This window comes from Aedes aegypti, chromosome 3 (assembly GCF_002204515.2).
Source record: "Aedes aegypti strain LVP_AGWG chromosome 3, AaegL5.0 Primary Assembly, whole genome shotgun sequence".
NCBI lineage: Eukaryota > Metazoa > Arthropoda > Insecta > Diptera > Culicidae > Aedes > Aedes aegypti.
Window position 1 is genome coordinate 388268045 of NC_035109.1, and position 14586 is coordinate 388282630.

Sequence of the window (14586 nt, forward strand, 5' to 3'; positions counted from 1 at the left end):
TGGCCTCATTGAAGAATTGTAGACTACCAAATTTGTCTAACATCAGAACTAATCTTAGTAAGTAGTAGTTTACTCAAAACTTTTCCTCATTTTACTAAAAACAATATCTGTGTTTGAATATTATTTCGTGAAAACTCAACCGTGTTGCCTGTTGAACGTAATCTTTAAAACTCAACTGGTTTTCCTCATTTGTTAAACATTTGGAAAGGTCATTGCATTAATTATTGAATAATCTTGGAACAAAAAAAAATCTTGTTTTTAAAATATATGAACTAATCAACTCGTTTTTGAAAACAAGATTTTTGTTGAATAACTAAGTCAAAACCGTTTTAAGTTACATGTATTGTATAAACAGTTTGAAAACAACTAAATTAACTCCGAAAACATATAGATTTGCAAAAGCAAAAAAAAAAATCAGTTATGTGTACAACAAATTTTTAACTAATGTTCTACACAGTTTTCATAAATTTTATTTTTAAGAGAATGGCGCTAAAAGTTTAAATACTGATAAGAAAGTAACGAAACTATGGTGATATGTGTTTATTTCAAAACCGTTTTCCGATAACGAAAAAAGTTAGAAATTATTCATTCATTATTGAATACCGCTAGCGAATGATAACTCACAACAGTAGCATATCCGAAAGAACTATTGAGAACCAGAGCTAAAGGTCCAAAGTGAAGGTGAATGATTGTGATAACGTGCGCAGTATATAGGATAATATGGTCCAAAATGCCAACTTAAGCTCAATCGTAATCTACAGAGATATGACACATTTTCACTAGAAACTTGTAAGGAGAGATTCCCCAGTAAAGAACAGCACCCAATACCGGACAACGTCGAAAAATTGAGAAATCATGGTCCAAACAAAATAGAATATTAGAAATAAAGGAAGCCATTATGGAGTATAACGTTTGCGTAGAACAGCATATCCTTGAAATGGCAAGACAAAGTTTGCCAGGACCAATAGTAAACAATAAAAGAGAAGAATAAAGATTCAGAACAACACACAAAATGTGTTAAATTCCATTTTTGACGGCTGCTTGGGCACGTCAGGAGTTAATCATCAATATTAACCTCCTTTTCCCGAGCAGCCTAGATAGCCGCGTAGTGTCGGTAGCGGTTGTTTCAACTGGCTAAGAATTAACACTACGGACTGCCTGTTCCGGTGGTAAAAGTCCACCTCACAGGTGACCCCTAATTTATGGTGTGATGCGTACCGTGCCTAAGAATGAATGGTTAGGGGGGTCTAAATAAAACCTAACCGCAAACGGAGCCTGTGGGGTACCAGGGCGCCCTCCACAGTATTGAGTCCTTCCTGTGCTACCCGGAGCAATGGTGCAGGTGACCTTGTGTTTCTCCGAGATAATCGGCTGCCCTTCTTCAGTCTCTATCCTGAGGCTTAATAAGGGTGGGATTATGAATATGTTGACATTTAATTTAAATTATCACCTATATGGATTCGCATTATGCGTTTTACACAGTGTATTCTGTGCTCTTTCGCCTTTGGCGACTTTAAATAGATACCGATCTGGTTTTTTCGTTGCTGGTCTTTTTCGTGCTGAGATTGCAAAAAGCTTAATCCTGCCTAGTTTGGGTAGTGGCTACGGTTAGGTTAGCTCAGATCAATCTTCAGCATAAAAGAACAGCAACGATCAATCTTTGCAGACTCATGCAAAATGGTGCAGCCCAAGTGGCGCTAGTTCAAGAACCCTACTTTCGTAGAGGGAACTTCTATCTAGGTAACCTTGTGGACCCAGTTTTTGCTACTTTTAGCAAGCTTGAAATGGCAAACTCGCGCTCCATGCCCCGCGCATGCGTGCTCGTTAATAAAGCAATCGTTGCTACACTCATTTCTGAGTTAACTACCAGAGATGTATGTGCTGTCACAATCGATGTTTCTGTTGGTAACCTCAACAGGAAATACGTCTATTGTTCGGTATATTTACCACATGATGAACCATCCCCAACGGATGACTTCAAACGAGTTGTCGTACACTGCGTAACAAAAGGCCTTCCGCTGATTGTGGGCAGTGATGCCAATGCTCATCACATCATCTGGGGCAGCTCGGATATCAATTTGAGAGGCTCCAGTCTTTTTTTTTTTTTTCCTTCTAAGCAATGGGGGGATAATCTGCTCAACAGACTCCGGACCGAGGTCCGGGAGTGTGGGGTTGGGGACCATTTACTACGTACAAGCAGTAAACAGGACTACACCCCCGACCCACTAAACCATTTCCATTGCCGCCAAACCCTTCGTCTCTCCGGGACCACCAAGAAGGCATTGCTTCGGAGAGGGGCTATTGCACATCGCATCCTCCAGGTTAGCTGCGTAGCCATGCAGCAACGAACATCGATGACACGCTTATGTGGGTCCACCAAGGTAGCATGCTGGCGCATTGCCAGCTTCCCGGGTGGTCCTCACCTCCCGTTGTCCGCTGAAGGCGGGCAGGGTCGACCACTAAGCCCGCGCCCAGCTGCACCGCAGGTATCAAGAACTGATACTGCGGGCTTCGCAATTTGACCTACTGAAGGCTCAGGCCCTATCAGCTAGCACGAGCTGGGATTGCTGACGAAGGGGCCTCCACCTGCCCCGAACAACCAGAGGCTCGTATCCACCCAGTAGGCCGGCGCCACGACAGCAGCGCTACCAGGATGTTCTCCCCGCGGCCACTTAATCGCTGTAAGGGTCGATTTCGACCGTAGGGCACCGGTATGACCTACGTAGCCGACTGCGAACCCTTGGACCACCTGTTGATTAGCGTCTGCACTAGTCACTCCTCGAGTCCACACGCCACCTCCTTTGGAGTTCCGAGACGATGTGGGTGATAGCCGATGAAACGGCATTCCAGCCAAACTCGTCTGCACACATCCTCTGGACCAAATTGTCCGGAGTCGTGTCCCGACCGCATGTGGCAAACATGCGGTCACGCATTGTGCGGAAACGCGGGCACACGAACAAAACGTGTTCCGCCGTTTCCTCTAAACCTGCACAAACTGGACATTCGGGAGAACCCGCATGACCGAAACGGTGTAGATATTGTCTAAAGCATCCATGACCCGAAAGGACCTGTGTTAGGTGGAATGTTAGTTCCCCATGGCGCCTATTGACCCAGATATCTAACCTCGGAATCAACCTGTGAGTCCACACTCCCTTGGTGGAACTGTCCCACGCACGCTGCCATTTGACCATGGAGGCCAGTCTGGCAGTCCTGCGTATGCCTCTTGTGCCGCGCATTTCGAAGCACTCTATGTCTTCCATGATAAGGATACCAATAGGCATCATACCGGTGATGACACAAAGTGCATCGTGTGACACGGTACGGTACGCGCTCGCAACCCTCAGGCACATTAGCCTATAAGTACTCTCTAGCTTGCTACGGTAGCTATCGGTACTCAAAGCCGTGCCCCAAGCCGGGCCACCATACCTCAGTATGGACGAGGCGACACTGGCCAGAAGCTTACGCTTGCTGGCGTACACCGCAGAGCTATTGGACATCATCCGGGACAGTGCCACAATAGCTGTGGAGGCTCTCTTGCAGGCATAATCGACATGGCTACCGAAGGTAAGCTTGTCGTCGATCATCACCCCCAAGTGTTTGACGGAGCGCTTCGAAGTGATTGTGCAGTCGCCTACACTGATCACCGCTTGCTGCGCCGACTTTCGGTTGTTGACAACAACAGCCTCCGTTTTGTGGTGAGCCAATTCCAGTTTCCTGGAGCTCATCCACTCCTCCACAATTGCGATCGAGTGGGCTGCAGTCAATTCCACTTCTTCGATCGATTCACCGTAGACCTCCAGCGTAATATCGTCGGCAAAGCCAACGATGACCACACCCGCCGGGAATTTCAATCTCAACACCTCGTCGTACATGACATTCCATAACACCGGACCCAGGATGGAACCTTGCGGGACTCCTGAGGTTATGTGAAAGCACTTCCGACCCACCTCTGTGTCATAGACTAATACCCGATTCTGGAAGTAACTTCCGAGAATCTTGTACAGGTACTCGGGTATCCCCAGACGCAGGAGCGCATCAGCAATAGCCGCCCAACTGGCACTATTAAATGCATTCCTTACATCCAGAGTCACTACTGCGCAGTAGCGAATACCCCTCCTCTTACGCTGGAGTGCTATCTCAGCGGTTTTCTTAACCGCCAGAATAGCGTCTACAGTGGACCTCCCTTTCCGGAAGCCGAACTGGTTGCCTGAGAGACCATTTACACCCTCGGTGTACCTCGACAGTCTGTTGAGGATGATCTTCTCGAGCACTTTCCCCACCGTGTCAATCAAGCAAATTGGTCTATACGCCGACGGGTCACCGGGTGGTTTCCCCGCCTTTGGCAATAGTACCAGGCTCTGCCTCTTCCACGCATCTGGAAATACTCCCTCGTCCAGGCATATCTGCATAGCAGATCTGAACATACCGGGAGCCTCCAAGATTGCGACTTTGAGGGCCAGGTTTGGAACTCCGTCCGGACCTGGTGCCTTCCCCATGCTTAGGGATTTTGCAATCCCTACAAGTTCCTCATCAGTTACTCTATCCTCATCACCAGCCCCAATCCCCGGCTGTCCTACAAAAGGAGGCCATGGGCTAGGGTTGTGGCGCGGGAAGAGCCCCTCGATGATCCCCTCCAGCATCTGTGGAGACTGCTCCGTAGGAGCAATTGCACCTCTTGTCTTCGCCATTACGATCCTGTAGGCATCACCCCACGGGTTCGCGTTGGCACTCTGACAGAGTCCCTCGAAGCAGGCCTTTTTGCTTGCCCTTATCTCAGACTTCAGCGCGACTTTGGCAGCGGTGAACACCGCCCGTCGTTCTTCACGCTCCTGCTCGGTACGTGCTCGCTGCATCCGTCTCCTGGCCCGTAGGCAGGCACGGCGCAGGTTCGCAATAGCTTGAGTCCACCAGTATGTCGGTGGTCTCCCATTCCTAGGGTGGACTTTTCTAGGCATGGTCGCATCGCATGCACGCGTAAGCACCGCTACCAGTTCGTCCCCGCTTAGGCCGAGTAGGTTACGCTCACGGCGGAGCGCCTCCCTAAGTACTTCATCATTGAAGTACGATGTCTTCCACCTACGAGGGCTTGGCCTTGACCTAGCCGCTTCCTCAACCCGCTGCCTGCTGTTGTTGTAGTCGATACTGTAGCGAACCGCCAGGTGGTCGCTGTGAGTGTAGCCATCGTCTACCCTCCAGTTCGAACTACTCGTTAGGCCAGGACTACAAAAAGTAACGTCGATAATCGACTCCGCTCCGTTACGGCTGAAGGTACTTTTGGCACCAACATTAGCCAGATCGACATCTAGCACGGCCAGTGCCTCTAGCAGGATTTGACCTCGCTGATTCGTGTTACGGCTTCCCCATTCCACGGCCCAGGCATTGAAGTCGCCCGCTATTACAACTGGCCTTCGCCCTGTCAGCGCGGTCGTCATGCAGTCCAGCATCTGCGTGAACCGCTCGGTCGACCAACTCGGAGGCGCATAGCAGCTACAGAAGAGGACCCCGTTTACTTTGGCGATCACGAAGCCCTCGTAGGTAGTAGACACCAACTGCTGGACAGGGTATTTACCCGTTGTCCATATCGCCGCCATTTTTCCGGATCCATCCACGACCCAGTTGCCGTTGCCGGCGGGTACTCGGTATGGGTCCGATATGATGGCGATGTCCGTCCCCCACTCAGCAACTGACTGGTACAGCAGTTGCTGAGCTGCGTCACAGTGGTTCAGGTTCAGCTGCGTTACCTGCACTGTGATTTTTCGTTGATGGCTCGTTTGAAGGTCGGGCACCTTGAGCCTCCCGTTGGGTGATTGTTGTTCACGGACTTGCCGGAACAAATCAAGCACTTGGGAGGGTTCTTGCAGCCTAGTGCCTTATGACCTTCCTCACCACAACGCCTGCACAACTTAGTCCTATCAGGGCCTTTACAGCCCCAGGACTTGTGTCCAGGTTCCCTGCACCTAAAGCAGATCACTGGTTGCTCATGTATGTTCAGTGAACATACTGACCAACCAACCTTGATCTTACCTACCTTAGCGGACTTATTTGCGTCTGCCACAGGTAGGTGTACTAAGGCCACCTGAGTACCTGCCGGACCTTTCCGTAGCTGAACGGCGGTGGTGGGCACCTGCACTTCGCACTGTTGCCGCAGTGCCGTGACGAGCTCTTCTGCGTTAGTGATCTCGTCAAGGTTCATCACCTTCAGAGTCACTGACTGCGTCAGAGCCCTCACTTCAACACCAGCGCCAAGGACCTCTTCCGCCAAACTTTTGTAGGCGGCGCCCTTGCGCTCCTTGTCGCGCTTGAGCTCGAGGATCATTTCACCTGTACGAGTGCGTCTTACACTGCGTACGTCGGCTCCTAGATCCGCAAGCTTCGCGTCACTGCGCATCGCCTTCAGGACTTCCGAGTACTTGGACTCTTCCGTCTTGATGATGATCGCATCACCCTTTTCGCGCTTGGCACCTACCCTCCTACCTTTCTTAGGTCTGGTATCCCTGCGCTCCTGATTCTCCTGTTTCTTCTTCTTCTTCTTCCTCACTACGGTTGTCCAGGGGGCGTCCCCCCCCTGCTCCGCCCTGACCTGTGGTGATGGAGGACCTCTCAAAGGTCGCAACCCCCTGTTCCCATCACTCCGTGAGGGGCCAGCCTTTTCGGGCCCACCCTTCTCGGCTTTCCGGGACGCCTGGCTGGGGTCCGATTTTCCGGCACTTCTGCCGGTTTTCGGGGTCAGTATCCGCCTGGCCTTACGAGCGCCGCCGGGTAGCTCCTCCCCTGACGGCTGCCTCGCGCGCTTCTGCGATTGCTTGCTGTAAGCATTCGCTTCCACGCTTTTGGGGCTGCCCGCGAAAACGAAGGGTTCCGTCTGGGTAGACTTCGGCACCTTCAGTTCCACGGGTTCTGCCGCAGCCACAGTCACCATGGGTTCAACATGGTTCTGCTTGGCCGCCAACATTGACTTACGAAGTCTAAGCAAGGCCTGCTTGAGGTCCTTGCTGATGTTAGACTTCGAGGACGCAAAGTCAATTATGGAGTCGAGCTGCTGTGCAGCCACTTCCATCGCAGAGAGCCCATCTCTACTTTTATTGATGGCCCTCATCAACCACGCTCCATCCATAACTTCACCCGATGCGTTAGCCGGGGATGAAATATGGGTTCCAGCACTGGCACTACGTGCACTGCTGCCTCCTCCTGCTTCTACTCTCCTCAACGGAGATCTAGCTAGCCCACTTCTTGCGAAGGGGTTCGCTTCCCTACTACTGCAACTACCTGCACTACCACTACTAATCTGATTATTATTTGAATTTGTACTCATTTTGGATCCCACGAGTAGCACGGGAAAAGAGGTCAACCACGCCAGAGCCCTGCATTAACGCGGTAAGGGACAAATACTGTGAGGGGTGCCCAGGTGCCCCACAGGCTCCGTTAATGGCCGAACATCTTTTTCACCCCTTCGACCATTCATTCCTCAGCACGGTTTTTCGCATCACACCTTGAATTGGGGTTACCCCGTTTGGTGGACTCTTACCACCGGAACGGGTTGTCCGTAGTTCTATTCTGGACGCCGGAACTACACGGCAAAGAGGCTCCAGTCTGATGGAATACTTAAGTAGTACAGACCTTGGATTACTTAACATAGGCAATCGCCCAACCTTCATGGTTTCTAATAGAGAAGAAGTGTTAGACATAACGCTCTGCTCGAATAGAATCAGTCACGAGTTGACGAATTGGCATGTATCAGATGAGGAATCATTATCTGATCATCGCTACATCTTCTTTGAACATTCAAATGTAACTGCGCAGACTTTGCGTTTTAGGAATCCCCGGTCAACAAACTGGGAACTCTACATTGAATTGGTTGCGACCAAATTTCATGGATATTCTCCGTCCATTGAAAATCCAAGTGATATGGATGATGCCGTTGATACTACAACATCCTACATTATGGAAGCTTTTGAAGAAGCATGTCCTCTGCGGTCTGTAAAGACTACAAGAGGGACCCCATGGTGGAATTCCGATCTGACTAGACTCAGGAAACAATGTAGAAGGAGTTGGAACAGACGCCGTTCAGCTGGATCAGAGTCGTTCAAGTCAGCTCGCAAGGCTTACAAGAAAGCTCTTCGTTCTGCTGAACGATCCGGCTGGAAAAACCTTTGTACAAATGTTTCCAGTTTGAGTGAAGTCAGTCGGTTGAACAAAATTCTTGCAAAATCTAAGGATTTCCAAGTGAACGAAATTCGCTTACCTAATGGTGACTTTACTTCTTCCGATGAAGAAGTTTTAGAATGTTTATTCAATACACACTTCCCCGGATGTGTGGACATAGCATCTACGGATGAACCAAATGTCTTTTCATGTAGTTACGAGTCTCTGGCCTCGGCTCGCAGTATCGTAACTACTGAATCGATTCAATGAGCACTTAATAGTTTTGCTCCTTTCAAATCTCCAGGAGCGGATGGGATTTATTCTGTTCTGCTCCAAAAGGGATTTGAGTCTGTCAAACATGTTTTGAAAAAGCTACTTGTAAGCAGTCTTGCTACCGGGTACATTCCCAAATCCTGGCGTGATATTACTGTAAAGTTTATCCCAAAAGGAGGACGTGCGTCGTATGAGGAAGCGAAGAGTTTTAGACCAATCAGTCTGACCTCTTTTCTTCTGAAATGTCTGGAACGCATTATCGATCATCACATCCGTGATGTTTATTTGGCAAACATGCCTCTTCATGTGAATCAACACGCTTACCAATCTGGAAAGTCCACTGTGACTCTTTTACACAAAGTTGTATACGATATCGAGAAAGCATTCGCTCAGAAGCAATCCTGCTTGGATGTTTTCTTGGATATTGAGGGTGCCTTTGATAACGTGTCTTTCGATGCCATATTGGAAGCAGCACGAAACCATGGGCTACCTACAATGATTACCAATTGGATTCATCAAATGCTCAAAAACCGACATCTCTTCTCGACATTGTGTCAAGCAGCGATTCGAAAATTGAGTGTTTGCGGATGCCCCCAAGGGGGAGTCTTGTCACCACTTTTGTGGAATCTCGTAGCAGATACGCTATTGAGGCAACTCAATAATTGCGGTTTTCCAACTTATGGATTTGCCGACGACTATCTAGCTCTGATAGTTGGTATGTGCATAAGCACCCTATTCGACCTGATGCAAAGTGCTCTTCAGGTAGTCGAGTGTTGGTGTCGCCAATATGGCCTTTCGGTTAACCCGAATAAAACATCTATTGTTCTTTTTACGGAAAGACGAAACCGCGATGGAATTCGACCTTTACGTCTTTTTGGCACTGAGATTAATGTGACTGATCAAGTAAAGTATGTCGGAGTCATTCTAGATTCCAAACTTTTATGGACAGCTCACATTGATTTCAGAGTCAAAAAAGCTTGTATGGCCTTCGGTCAATGCCGGCGAACCTTTGGTAAAACTTGGGGCCTCAAACCCAAATATATCAAATGGATTTACACAACAGTTGTTCGACCAATATTGCAATATGGATGTCTTGTGTGGTGGCAAAAGGGCGAAGTGAGAACAATCCAATCAAAATTGGGCCATCTCCAAAGGGTGTGCTTGATGGCGATGTCTGGTGCGTTCTCTACAACTCCCACAGCAGCGCTCGAGGCCCTTTTCGACGTTACGCCACTACACATATATCTTAAACAAGAAGCACTTTCTTGCTCTCACCGTTTATGGGTACTGGATCTACTGGAGAAAAATCCAGTGAATCGTAGATCTACACACACTTCGTTGTTTCCACTTTTGGTGAATTGGGACAAAATTGTCCTTGCTCCAAGTGATCTCACAATTGCTTGTAACTTTCCTTACAGGACATTTACCACACAATTCCCTTCACGGGAAGAGTGGACGTCTGGCTATTTGGAAAGAAGTATATCAAACAATATAGTATGTTACACTGATGGCTCCCTTCTTGAAGGTAGAGCTGGTGCAGGAGTATATTCTCGTGAGCTAAGGCTGAATCAGTTTTACTCACTTGGTAGAAACTGCACCGTTTTTCAGGCGGAAATATTTGCTCTTATGTGTGGAGTGCAATCAGCACTTCAACAGCGCGTAATGGGTAAAGTCATATACTTCTGTTCAGATAGTCAGGCTGCTATAAAAGCTCTCGCTTCGGCCAACTCAAGGTCGAAGCTTGTTATCGCATGTCGAACTCAAATTGAGGAACTGAATTCAGTCAACTCTGTAAACCTTGTATGGGTACCTGGCCATTCTTCCATCGCTGGAAATGAATTGGCTGATGAGCTAGCTCGCGATGGAGCATCGCATGACTTCATTGGCCCTGAGCCGGCTATTCCAATTTCGAAGTGCTGGGTGAAGCTTCAGATAAACTCTTGGGCGGCAACTCAGCACAAGCAATATTGGAATAGTTTGGAGTCGTGTCGTCAAACAAAATTGTATATTACTGAGCCATCTCCAAAGGTGGCGAAGTATTTAACAAATCTGTCAAAGCAGAATTGCAGTCTCTTGGTCAGAGCGTTGACTGCCGACTCAACTATCACATGGCAAATATTCAGCGTGCTGACTCATTTGTGTGTGATAGTTGTGACTCCGATTATGGAACTTCGTATCACCTGATATGTAACTGTCCAGTTTTTGCGCAAATGCGATTCCAATTACTTGGTAAACACTTATTAAGTGAAACTGAATACAGAAGCCTGAATCTTCAGGACATCCTGTTATTCTTAACCCGCTGTGGTAATGAGCTATAGGCTCTCTTTACGCTCATGCGTTTTGCAGTGCCCTTTTTAGGGCGCTGTTCGAACCCATTGTGGTATGGAGCTACATGCTCTCATTTCGCTTATGCGATCTTCCCTCTTCAAGGGACCCCACTCCTATTTCCTCCCATCTTTCCCTTCCCCTTCCTCTCCCATCGGGTAGATGATGAAATAGGCTCAAATATGGCGATGGCACAAATCTCCCAACTGGTGGGGAACGTGCCTTTGGAGCCGGCCTTCTGATACCTGATATCCGAAAGAACTATTGAGAACCAGAGCTACAGGTCCAAAGTGAAGGTGAATGATTGTGATAACGTGCGCAGTATATAGGATAATATGGTCCAAAATGCCAACTTAAGCTCAATCGTAATCTACAGAGATATGACACATTTTCACTAGAAACTTGTAAGGAGAGATTCCCCAGTAAAGAACAGCACCCAATACCGGACAACGTCGAAAAATTGAGAAATCATGGTCCAAACAAAATAGAATATTAGAAATAAAGGAAGCCATTATGGAGTATAACGTTTGCGTAGAACAGCATACCCTTGAAATGGCAAGACAAAGTTTGCCAGGACCAATAGTAAACAATAAAAGAGAAGAATAAAGATTCAGAACAACACACAAAATGTGTTAATTTCCATCATACACGAAAGAGGTTTTTTGATGGACGTCTTGAAGAATAAATTCATTTAATGATGTATTAATTTACAGAATTCAAGATGTTTTCAAATTGTGTGCGGTATTGGGGTCTACTTTCAAACTTGGTTAATTTAGTACTAAAATGTATCATCAATGCAATGTTAAAATTCATATTATTATGTTTTAATTCTCTTTCATACATTGCAAAAAATGATGATATTTATCGTAAATGGATAAGCAGACAGCACTGAAGGATCTCCATCTATCTTAACACAACACTCAGGCAAATGGACTATCGATAAACATGGGAAACCCTTATGAAAATTCGCCACCAGAAATCGAGTTGAAATTCCTAAATTTACCCTTTGAAACCGAAATTTGATAACAAGAATAGTTTTGGCGGCAACCTGGAATTGAACCAAGAACCTTGCCATCGATAGGCTCGTGCGTACACCCTGCGCCTATTGACACCTTGATGTGAGGTGATGCTAGAACGATACATAAAGCTTTCGTATTGCAATACTCGTTCCATCTTTCATAAGGCAGAATGTATGAATTTCGATAGTCCAGTTCGCTGCAACAATAATAAAATAAATAAAGAGCTTGAGCTTAATTGGTTGCCACTCCAGTACACTCCAGTTACACAAGGAACCAAATGAATGACTGCTTGGGACTAACAGACACCCTCAGTGTATAAGTGCTGGTGATCTTCTATTTTTAGGCAACAATGGCGCATGCCATGCACACTCGGGCAGATCGCTGTTTTCGACGGCCAAAACCTTTAGTACTCTGGATATGCATCCCAGAGATTTGGTGTCTTCGACAAAGTATTTTAGAATAATTTGTACTACATTTTGACTCATTCAGATTTGATCTAGATAAGTGAAAACTGGCGGTATCTTCACACAGCATTGTACACTATCCATCGTTGCCTTGATCAGTCTAGTCAGTTTCCCGGAAAACCATTCTCGTCCATAATCTTCCATAGCTCTTCGCGGTCTATGGTATCATAGGCCGCTTTGAAATCGATGAATAGGTGGTGCGTAGGGATTTGATATTCGCGACACTTTTGGAGGATCTGCCGCAACATAAAGATATAATCTGTTGTCGATCGCCCGTCCACAAACCGGCTTGATAACTTCCCACAAATCTGCTTGCCTGTGGCGATAGACGACGGAAGATGATCTGGGAAAGTGCTTTATAGGCTGCGTTAAGAATGGTGATCGCTCGATAGTTCTCACATTCTAACTTGTCACCCTTTTTGTATGTTGGGTATATTACTCCCTCCTTCCACTCCTCCGGTAGCTGTTATGTATCCCAGATCCTGGCTATCAATCGGTGCAGACAAGTGGCCAACCTGTCCGGGCCCATTTTAATAAGTTCCGCTCCAATACCATCCTTTCCAGCTGCTTTGTTGTTCTTGAGCTGTTTGATAGCATCCTTAACTTCACCTATTGTGGGAGTTAGCACGTCTCCCTCATCCCTCATCGTACTGATGAAGCCATTCCTCCTGCTGCCTTGGTCTTCCTCCTTTGCGCCATTAAGGTGTTCATCGTAGTGCTGCTTCCACCTTTCAATCACCTCACGTTCGTCCATTAAGATACCTACATTCTTATCTTGGCACATTTCGGCTCGCGGCACAAAGCCTTTGCGGGATGCATAGAGTATCTTGTAGAACTGACGCATTTCTTGAGAACGATACAGCAGCTCCATCTCTTCGCACTCCAACTCTTCCAGGCGGCGCTTTCTATCCTGGAATAGATGGGTTTGCTGTCTTCGCTTCTGTTTGTATCGTTCCACGTTTTGACGGGTGCCTTGCTGCAGCATAATCGCCCGCGCTGCATTGTTCTCGTCCAAAGCCGTCTGACACTCCTCGTTGAACCAACCGCTCCGTCGATTTCCTTCCACAAACCCAATGGCACCTTCTGCTGCCATTTAACATGAGAAACATTAAAAGGGAAATACAAGAATGTGAAATCAACAAAGTAATAAGAATAATAATAAATCAGACTCTCTCTTTTGCCACTACTGGAATCTAGTATGGACCTACCCCTGAATGGTCTCATGTACCAGTGTGCTTGAGTGGAAGGAGTACGGAAAAGTGCAGCAACAATATTTCTGAAGAGCGGGGCAACAGCTGTTGAGAAAGCCCATTGTGCAAGTGGCCGATCATCATTGAAGGCATGAAAATCGTTGCTTCGTTCGGAGAAGAGAATTGGTGGAGTTGGTGTGCCAGTGTGCGAAGAACCTCTTTTCTACATCCGTGATGTTTATTTGTGAATCAACATTCTTACCTACCTGGATAGTCCAAAATGACTATTTTACACAAAGTTGTATACGATATAGAGCAAGCATTCGCTAAGTGTTTTTTTTTTGGATATTGAGGGTGCCTTTGATAACGTGTCTTTCGATGCCATATTGGAAGCTGCACGAAACCGTGAGCTTCCTACAATGGTGACGTTGCTTTGATACGATGGGTGACCTACAATTATCCATCGGCGAGAAGTAACGCTTCGTACAAATTATTGTTGCGCATCCTGTTTGATAGATTGAGGCGACGAATGTGCATTCGTTAATAGTAATACGCAGACATTTGCAGAATAAAGATTTTCACAGCAAAAATTGCACACCGTAAAACTCGCTAGGTAACTCATAGTGCTGTAAAAATCGTATACTTACGTTATTTTATTTGCAATTTCTAAACAACATTGTGCAATGGAAATTACGCATTTCAATTAAGTCTGTTTAATCCATATGAGGCACATTTGAGGTTTTGTCCGACTTTTGCGTGAATGTAGACCTTTATACGGGTTGCATCAAATTAGCCTATATGATTTAAAAACGATTTGTATGCATATAGAACGTTAAAGTCTAGAACAATTTGATTCCATTTCACATAAATGAATATGATTGGTTCAATCGATTACCACGTTGCCATCCTCGCAAGAACATAAAAGGACGCGGATGATTTACCGCAAAGTGCGGTTACACTACACATTCTGCGGTCCAGATCGTGCTACCCGTTCCGCGAACAAAAGCAGGATTTAAAAATATAAATCTCCCATAATCACCGTGAATCACATTGAACATTGCTATTTGTTTGTTGTCCGATGCGTTTCTCCGCGAAGCATCGGACTTACCTTTGTTCATCAGAGAGTGGCTTGGCTGGGTGACGGCAACGGCACTTTTCTGCTCGTATTCATTC